The sequence below is a fragment of the Glycine max genome, chromosome 8, assembly GCF_000004515.6.
Source record: "Glycine max cultivar Williams 82 chromosome 8, Glycine_max_v4.0, whole genome shotgun sequence".
Taxonomy (NCBI): Eukaryota; Viridiplantae; Streptophyta; class Magnoliopsida; order Fabales; family Fabaceae; genus Glycine; species Glycine max.
The window spans coordinates 47,021,058-47,031,447 of NC_038244.2; the positions used below are offsets into that span (position 1 = coordinate 47,021,058).

A 10,390-nucleotide genomic window follows, 5' to 3' on the forward strand; every position below is an offset into this window, starting at 1 on the left:
AATTAACATAAAATATATAACATTAAGAAAACATTTGCAAATTCAAAGTTGTAAATGTAAAAAAAAAAGCATTTATGATTTCAAATTCATAAATGTAAAAAAAAATTACAATTTTAGAGTCGTAAATTATAAAAAAGTAATTAAAGTCGTACAAAATGTTATGACTTTAGTAAAAAAAAAAGTCATGACACGTGTTACGATTTACATTCAAAGTGAGTAATAATTTAAAAACAAACCAGAATTGGTAAATTCGAAAAAAAAAATTACACTCAAATGGTATTAAAGCCCTTCTATTCCTCCTTCTTAGCATAATATATTTCTCATCCACATCAAGATTGTATTCGACAAGACATCTTAATTAGCTTTTAACTTTTTTTAATAGTTGAAAAGTTCATTTGCTTATTGGCTAAACAAGTTTTTTTTTTATCAATTTCTCAATAGTTTTTAGTGTTTTTTTAAAGATGACTTGAAGTAACATTTTTAAAAATACTAGTTTCTAGTTTTTATATTTTCTGTCCTTTTTATCCTTCTTATATTTATCAAATTTCTTGCTTACCCATTTTAAATAAATTATGATTTTATTTTTTAAGTCATTTTACACTTTTTAATTATTTCAATGTCAATTTTACCAAACACTTAATAAGATAGTTTTCAACTTTCAACTAATTTTATCAAACATAATACTAGTCACAAATTTTAAACCCGCCACTCTAACACAACCTTTGTTACCTAATGCACATAAATTTTGACTAGTAACTAATTTTACAATGAACTTGTTAGCACCAAAAAATGCTGAATTAAGTGGAATGATGAGTTGAATAAAGTTATAGAATTTAGAGCATATTTGGTGACACGTCAAATACTTTGGACATAGATTCACAAAATTAACAATTGCCTTTCTTCTATGTTTTCTCTCAATTTTTGACGTAAATTTAAAGGTGAACATGGATCGAAAGATGAACTTAAAAGTTATTATCGAAAGAAAATTAATTAGTTAGCTTTAGAACCTCCAATTCAAAAGCTTATGGGATGCTTAATGAATTGAGAGCATATTATTTGAGTTATTAATTATTAGTTGACAATTGAGGTAATTGGCAATCAAAGTTCAAAGAAGGTTTAAGTTTAGAGAAATACTAGTCACACTAGTCAAGTTTGTTAGCTAATGCACATAAATTTCACTAGTAACTTCAAAATGGTATTTTTAAAATATGAAAAATGAGTTTTCGCTTTGAGATGCTATTTTTAGTTCAAATACTTCGGTTGTTGCAAAAAAGTAATTGTTTTAACGATGTGTAAATAGAAAAGCTTACAAAACAAAACAAAAAAAAATAGAAAAGAAGTTGTTGCATAACAATTAACTCCTACATTTCAAGGATAAGATTTAAGGATGAAGTAGTAGTAGTGGCATGGTTTTGAAATTGAGTCCTTCCTTCCTATTATCATTAGTTGAATTCATCATATAAATTTATCAAAATAGTATAATGCATGAATTAAAGTAAAAAATAAAATAAAATATATAAAAACACAATTGTGCATCATAGTTAGAAATATAATAGAGAACAATTTCATCATTAAGCACTATAAATTTTTTAAGAGCAAATAAAATTTTATTGTGTATATAAAAAACCCAACACAACATTTGTCAAGAACGGAATATCAATAGATAATACAAAGACATAAGGCATGACTAATTTTTTTCTCAGGAAAAAAAGATTATCATTACGAGGCATAAGGCATGCCAACCAAATTATAAAACTAACATCTTACAAAAAGGATGAATTATCCTACACTAAATTCATAACCTAGGAAAAATAAATAAATCTAAACAAACAATACCCTCACTAAAAACAACCCCTATCACGTTACAATACAAGAGCACAACCATAATTAATTTATGGAGGTTTGAACAATTACAAAAAAAAAATCAAGAATAAAGGATGGATGGTAAAGAGAATATATCAAAGCACAATCGTAATCAACCCTTTGTTTCTCTTTTATTGTTTTTTTTTTTACTCATTCATACTAGGAAATTTCACAATCAAAATGGTTGGAATACAAGTGTGAGGTAAAGTCTCACATCTGAAAAGAATGAGAAGATTAAGAATCATATAAGTGAGGATAAGACCCGATGTCAAGTTCACTTATATGATTATTCATAGTTCATTGGTGTAAATCTCCCTAGTGCTTACCCCCTCAGTTCCCTAACAAAAATATTATAAAGAGAACCTATCAAAGCATTACATGGGTAGTGAAAAAAAATTAAAATACCATGACTGGATGAGTAAAAAATATATGAATGAGTAAAAAAAAAAGATAAAACCCTATTTTATTTAAAAGGGTAAGCAAAATTTTTTATAAATACATTAAGGATAAAAGGAAGAAAATATAAAAAGCTAGAAGTTAGCTTTTTAAAAATGCTACTTCAAGTAGCGTTTTAAAAAATGTTAGAAGCTATTGATAAACTATTTAAAAAATTTGTTTATCGAACAACCAAATGATCTTTTTAGATAATAAAATAAGCTAGAAGCTAGCTGAAATGCCTAGCTGAATATATCCTTTAGTCTCATGACTTTTACCATAAAAATACATTGCTTTGAGGAAAAAAATCTATAACTCTTAGTCTCTTTAGTTTTAGCTACGATCGTATGCATATACTTAGGTGATATATTTAATTAGGATTTCAAAGGATTTCAAAAGACTTTTTTTTTTATAAAAATGTCTTGAGGTATTCAATCATGATTTTTAAATGATAGAAATAAGTCTTGTGGTATTAAATCAAGATTATTAGGATTTTTTTTAAAAATTCAATAAAGTCCGTTGATATTTAGTTAAGATTTTTTACAATTTTAAAAAAAAGTCTTTTGGTATTCAAAAGTATATAAATTTTGATGGATTCTTACTTATGATGGATTTCATGAGACTTTTTATAAGAAAATACACATTAAACAATATCACCAAAATTCTTGAGATTTCATGAGACTTTCTTTCTTTTTTTCTTCTTGTAAATTGTCATGTTTTTCTTTTCGGATCACACATAATCCCTTGTCTCTTTCTTGAAAGCGGTAAACATTTACAATTTTTTTTACTCTTTTGACCAACGATTAACATGCCTTGAAACGTGTGATATGAGAGATTTTTCCAATTCTTTGAATTTGGAGGACATTTTGACTACATGCTTACACATATAAACTAACCTGAATATATATGAATGTTGACTCGTGTATAAGTGGATAAAGATATAAATAAGGTTTGAAACAATTGTTGGATATGCACATGTTGTTTGGTGAAATCATTATTGCGGGAATGACTATAAGTATCGATAATACTAACATTGTGGTATATAATTTTTATACAATTAACATAATTGATGATTGAAGAAAAATGATCCTATTGTACTTGTAAATATGCTAAGAAAAATTGATTTGTTATGTAGCATGATTATGATTTTTTGTATAAGATTAATTTTATTTAAAGTGTTAGGTGAACAAAATTCATGAATTTTTATTAATAATTTTAAATATTTTTTAAAAATTTACAAAGTCCTTTAAAATCTTAAAAATTCATAATGTTCTTCTAAATCTTACGAATTCATATTTCCGAATTCATATTTTGTAAATTTATTAAAATCTAAAATAGAAAATCCTAGTATTATTGTTACAAATTTTTTTTAGTTAAAATAGTCTTTTAACCTATAGAATTTGTGGAAAATATTAAAATTTGACTAACGATAAACGAAATATGATAATAAGAATATACAGAAATCAAAATTAGCCCGTGAGTAATGCATGTAAGTCAATTAAATGTTATATACTTGGCATATTGCTTTAATTAAGAAGATAAAAGAAATTCACACCAAATAAAAAGAAGGTTTTTCCCAAAACAAGGCGCACGTACGCGGGATACTATTCATGTGCATAAATCTGATTCAACAGTTAAGTGTCTCAAACATTGATCAAAATGTTCATATAAAATATGTAGTAGTTATTTGTTAATATCAAATGAGTATATTTTTTGTATAGTGGAATAAAAAATATTATATAGTAATGATTCTGACGTTGAATAGTAGGACAGGGCAACAAAAGTGAAAGCTGAACGAAGGTGGCGAAGTTGTCTTTTGAGAGACAAAGAAACCATTTGGGAGCCTCTAACTTTGAAGTTGGCATCCACTTCTTCTTCAGAACTGACAACCCCTTTGACTAGGCAGCAACTATTTTCCTCAATGGAATCTATCAACACGCGCGTAATTTGCCTTCAGAAAAACAAAATTAAAGTGATCGTTTGACTTGTTTATATGTTGATGCTTGGAGAATTTGGGAATGTGCCACGTGCTACGCTGACAAGAATGAAACTGAGCAAGTGTTCAAGATATGGGAACTGTATCTGATTAATTCATCTGAATACCCTATTCATACGCATCATATCATAGATATACTCAAGTGCAATGATGCAAGTTGGAACAAAATAATAAAATATTAAACGTGCAAGCAAATGATATTTACTTCTAATATTTTTTAAAAACATAAATATTAACAAGTGTGCTAAAAATATTGAGTTAAGAAATTAAGAATATAAATTTTTTACTTAGGTACAAAATTATTTTATTTTATTTTTTTCTTTTTTATGATTTACAAGTTAAAACAATTTTTTAATTAATATTCTTAAAACACTAGTTAATAAGAACTTTTTAAGTATTAACGATTCTAACATCTTATGCAGCGAATATACACCCAAATCTAACATCTTTTTCAGAGCCATTCGAGTTTAGGTTTATACTCGATTAATTTATTCAATGATAAAATTTAACTATATTTAAAAAATGAAACTGATAAGAATCCATTTTTATCATACTTAATCATATATAATAATAAAACTACCAATATAATGCTAAAGATTATTCTCTTAGAAAAATTATTTAAAATGTGGAAGTCCATGAACAGAGGCAAGAAAACATTTATCATGCGTCTGGATAAAATACTTTCGTAAGAAAATGAAATTTTAAAGAAAATATGAAATAGTACTTCTACACAAAAAATATTATATTTGAAGAGAAAGAATTTTTAAATTTATAAGCATTTTGACAGGGTATTTTAATTTCCAAAATTAAGGAATTAAAGTCACTCTAAAAAACAAACAAATCGTTTGGGATATATCAATGTCATTTGTGAGTCAGATTCTTTAAGCTCACTTCCCATGCAGGAAGAGAACGTCAATATCATGCTGCCCTCATTAGCAGGATTAACAACTTCAAAACCGCTGCTAGGAATCTTTTATAGTTGTAGGCTGGTTGTGAAATTTGAAGGTATCTGGTTATGCTTATGCTAAACCTACTGCAATGCTCAAGTTAATATATGCACTTACTGTTGTAAGAAATTTTATGCAGTGTATAGGAGCCACAACACTGGATGAATATAGGAAGCACATCGAAAAGGATCCAGCTCTGGAGAGGCGATTCCAGCCAGATGAAACCATACAAATACTGAAAGGACTTAGAGAACGCTATGAAATTCACCACAAGCTCCGTTATACAGATGTGCAGCTGTCACATTTGAACGTTCTGCTCCCTTTTCGGTTCATTTTACCTATTCTATTCATTTATGCTGGAGATCAGACAAGTTTCTTTTTATTTTGGAACTCTGATGTAGTTGTTGTTTTGTTCATGCTGTGTATCTTAAATATTTTCTAGCTTAAAATAATTTGTATTTCCTGCAGTGATCGATTTTTGTCAGACAAAGCTATAGATTTAATTGATGAAGCAGGCAGGCTCTCGAGTCCGTCTTCAACAGGCACAGGTATTTGTCTACCTATCCAGATCTTTTGTCTATTATTGGGCTAATTTTGCTAGATTTACATGCTTCTAGTTACCTGAAGAAACAATTTCAGGCCATTGTTGCCACCTCTTATCCTTGTCCTCCTTGTCACTGTGATTGCTCTCTTCAACCCCTTCTTACTCTCCCCAAGGTAGCTCTTTTTAATTCACTTTTTTACCATTAAATTACCTTCTTCTTTTTAATCAGTTTGTGTTTAAGAATTGACATATAGAGAATTAAAAGTGATGATGTCTGATTCAGAATTGTATATACACAAAATTTCCTCCAACAAATGTTGGTCATATTCTGTTTTTAGAAAACATAGTAGGATGTGTTTGGTTACCTGTTAGAGACAATCAATATGAAGGGAAAAAAAAGGAAAGAAATTTGAGGTACTCTTTTAAACACTTTTTTTTATTGATTAAAATTTATTGAACATCACAAAATTTTGTTAATCTCACTTTTTAATGAGTCTCACTTATGATTTTTTAATTTCTATCAAATTTTAACAAATAGTAATATGTTGTTAGCACTCGTTAATTTAACATTAATATCAAAGAAAAACCGAAGAGACATTTAATCATGTACTGTTACACTTGCTTGTAAATTTCATCTAGGAAGATTTTTTTTTTTTGGTTACCTTTACAATGTGAAAATTGAAACACCTTGTGATCAAATTGTTATGAAAGTGTTGGTTTCTTCATCATTTAGATGCATTGTGAGTCTGGTAGATGGGTTATTTCCTGTATATTCCGATAAACATTATTTGTAAGGCCTAGTAGTTTGAATAGTAGATTGGCCAATCAAATAGTGTGGTGAATTATTGAACTTTATTAAAACACAATCTGTGGCCTTGCAATGGAAAAACACCTAATTTGTGGCAATGTTGCTTAGTGTGGCTGTTTGTATTTGAGTATCATAATACTAGTTACTTTTTGATTCTGCTCACTTTTTTATGGGTGATTGTTCTTGTATAAAATTTGGTGAGGACTCTTGGATTAGGGGTTTCTCCATCCCCACCGTTGCTTTTGTAGCCTTTCCATTCTCTGTCAATAAAAATGCCTGGAATCTCGTATTTCCTTAGGAATTTGTGCAATGACAATACCAGATAAAGAATCTCTGTTGAAATCTTTCTTGCGGATTCTAGATGGCACAATTGTTCTAAATGAGGTACCACCAACATTAAGACCTTTTCAATTGTCCTTCAACTTCAATAGATGAGTATGAACTCTTGATAGCCCTAGTTAATATTCATCTAAAACCCTTCACTTTCCTTCCCTCTAAAAAATAGAGTGAAATACTACTGCTGTAATTCCATCCAAGATTAAGCCTTTCATTAGCAGATGCCAATAAACCATATTCTAATGATTGGCTGCAAATTAGGAGACCTACAGGCTACAGAACCTGCTCTTTCCTGGCATATATCAGGTGATGCTGTCCTATAGCTTGATCCATCCGAATCAGTTTACCAAACTCAACTTCAGGGGTTTTGTACAACAGATGATGGAATAGTTCTATATTAATGTTTTCGGCTGTTCTATGGAGTGGCAATGAGGCTTTTCAACTAACAACAACTCTGTTTTGGGACAGGACTTTCCTTTTGGCCTCTCTAGTGCTTGGTAAAAGGTCTCTTTAAGGGGTTGTCTCTAGCAAATAATACATGAAGTGATTTGAGACCCTTATTTTTTTTTACTTGCTTATTTGATTTTTCTGTTTCTTTTTTTGTGCCTCTGCTAATCAGGATGTCTTTTTGTAAGAGTATATGAGTAGTGTATACTGTTGAGACACAGTTGAGAATCAATTGTAACTGTTGTAACTTAAAAGTAACTAAAGCTAACTGTTAACTAACTCAGTGGTAAACTAAACTGAGTTACTCATATACACTACTCATATATTCTTTACACTTTTCTTCTCACGTATTCTATTTCTTCTTATTTCTAATGACTTTTTTTTCCAGATGTTTGTCGAATTTTCATGTTCATTTGCTGCATATTTTTGTTGAAAATTTCTTTTGGGTGTGTCTTATATTTTCAATTTACTGAGTACATGATTATATCTACAGGAGGTCTCCACCCCTGTCCCAAAGTTCACAAGGGAGTTATCTACCCAATCCAGTGACTTCAATATACTCTCTTCTTGAACTCTCAGGTGAATAAACTAATTTTAGTTGTTTGGTGGTTAGCATAAAAGATAACTTTCATCTACTACACCCAACTTATGATGAGCATGTATGTCACTAAGTGTTTTCTTTTTTATAGCTGTTTTTCCTTGGAAATCCTTTTTCATGTTCAATGTTGAGAATGCAATTTTGCTTTTATTGCCATCTAAGCTTTGATTCCGTTTCATTCTGTATTTTTCTGATTTTATTGGTACCTAAGCATTTATTTTATTTCTTTATGCATTTTTCTGTTGGGAATATATTGATCTAACCTGATATTATTTTCTGTTGAAAGTTCTTTGAGAGCTTTGCTCTGATGCATATATCTTCTGTAAAGTCTCTCCTCTCTGCATTATGTCAACTTTCACATCAATGCATGATTTCAAGCAGTTTGGGACCGACAACTAGTCAAAAAATTGGAAGCTTAAGCTTTTCAGTGGAAAGAATGATATCCATCCTTGTGAATAATGTTCACAATATGTAGCTCCAATAACTTTAAGCATGATAGCAAATCTTTTATGCTGGATGATGTTTAATTGTTCATTCTCATGTCGTGTTTTTCATAAGTAGATACTTGTGAGGTTCTATTTACTACTTATTTGGATTTTTTGAGTATTCATTCTTGAATTTTTTTTGTTGAGTGAAGGTATTAAAACGTTATATTATCCTTTTTCACCACAGGATTTGAGCCATTTTGGGATCAAGTTATTAGTCACTTTCTCGAGGTTTCCTTTTCTCTCTTATTGTTTCTTTTATGTGGCAATGCTAGTTTCATTTTCATTGCAATGGATATTTTGACTTGCTTTTGCACCTACCTGATAATTCTAATCCACATTTGAAAAACATGGCACTTGATGCGCTTGATCAGTCTATATCTGCTGTCTTAGGTTGATTGGTTCCAAGACTACAAACTATCCAAGTCTCTTGAACCATCACAGGAACTGAGACCTTCTACCATTTATCTGGCAATTCATAATGTATTAAAAGAGGTCTTAATGTGTGTTACACGATATGCAGATGGAAGTCAATGTTGATAACTTCAGGTCTGTTGAATGTTCTGTCATATCTCCACTAAAGGTGCTTTATTTTTCTACTCAAAGTGTAGATGTTCGTGTTGGATCTTTGAAAATTCTTTTGCATGTCTTAGAGGTAATGCTGTTATTGATTGGTCAAGTATCTTTGTCATTTTTATTTCCTCATTGTTTGTTTTCATGATATTGATTTATACAAATTCTTTCAGAGATATGGACAGAAACTTCATTACAGCTGGCCTAATATACTTGAAATGTTGAGGTTGGCCTTATTATTCCCTTAATGTTCATCTCTATTGGTAATCCTTTGGATAATCTATTGTACAATATAACAAGTCTATGTACCTAATTCCACAAGAATTAAATGTGAGATGAACAATTTGAATTTCGAAATTCATACACCTGTATGTAAAACAAAAAAAATATCCTTTCTAAGATGGTTTCTTAAAAAAATCATCTTAGAAAGTTTCTATTTTTTAAGACGAATCCTTCAAAGAACTGGCTTACAAATTGGACCTTCTAAGACGTTAGAAAGTTCATTTTCTAAAATGATTTTTTTTCAAAAATCATCTTAGAAACATTAATTTTTTTATTTTTTTTTAAAACAAATTCTAAAACAATTTTGTCAAGAATCGATGTAGAAATAAGGAATCTCAAACAGTTGAAAAAATTTCATGAAAAGTGTTGACTTTCTATGAAGGCGATTTCAAAGACGGTTGTAAACCGACGTGAAAAGCCCCATACAAGTGTCTTTGAAATCAATTTTCTTAGTAGTGTGCACAGAATGGCTAGCGAAGCAAGGGTCTTCATCGGATGTAGGCTTTGAGATTTTGGACTCATGTCTTATTTAGATGTAGCTGATGCTTCAGAGAGCTCATTTTCTAGGAGTTAGCTTCGTTGTTTCTGTTTTTCTATTTGTTTATTATTATTCCAATCATATATAATTTTTTTTTATTAGTCTAAGTAGTACTGAATGTAATCCTCTTAAGGTCTTAGCTCAAGCCTTGTGATGAAAAAAATTGATTAAGAGAAAAAAATTTCACTAAAAATGATCAATAAATACTCTATCAATAACATGATTAAACAAAAATCACTCTAAAAAAGTTGGCAAGATTTCCAAAAGTTTCTTGCTCACTTCTCAGGATCAATCAACTATCCTTTTGCAATTCATTTAGTATTTGTAATATAAAGAAACATATCAATAATTTATTTGTAATATAAATAAACTTGAATGCAAAATCATAAGCACAATTGTGTAATATAAATGGTTGGCGTAGTAATGTAAGACTCAACTACATTCACATCAAAAAAAAAAAAAAGAAAAACATAGTTGTGTCTTTACATTAAGTATTAAGTTATTACTTCTCTAGCTTACTACAAATTATGTGTGACAA

At 29.5% G+C, this 10,390-nt stretch overlaps 1 long non-coding RNA gene and 1 other non-coding gene across 8 annotated transcripts; one reads left to right on the forward strand and one right to left on the reverse strand.

Annotated features, from left to right (window-relative positions):
• The first annotated feature begins 5,156 nt into the window (after positions 1–5,156).
• Positions 5,157–10,289, forward strand: LOC102660466 (uncharacterized). Of its 7 annotated transcripts, none has more exons than XR_001389664.2 (7): positions 5,157–5,299; positions 5,381–5,789; positions 5,859–5,958; positions 7,870–7,955; positions 8,647–8,690; positions 8,983–9,114; positions 9,206–10,289. It is a non-coding gene; the product is annotated as an uncharacterized lncRNA (long non-coding RNA). The 7 variants fall into 7 exon arrangements; XR_005892462.1 differs by having other exon boundaries at positions 5,869–5,958; XR_001389665.2 differs by having other exon boundaries at positions 5,881–5,958.
• On the reverse strand, positions 9,685–9,783 carry MIR10425 (microRNA MIR10425). The gene has a single exon (NR_161698.1). It is a non-coding gene; the product is annotated as a microRNA MIR10425 (primary transcript).
• Positions 10,290–10,390: the final 101 nt, after the last annotated feature.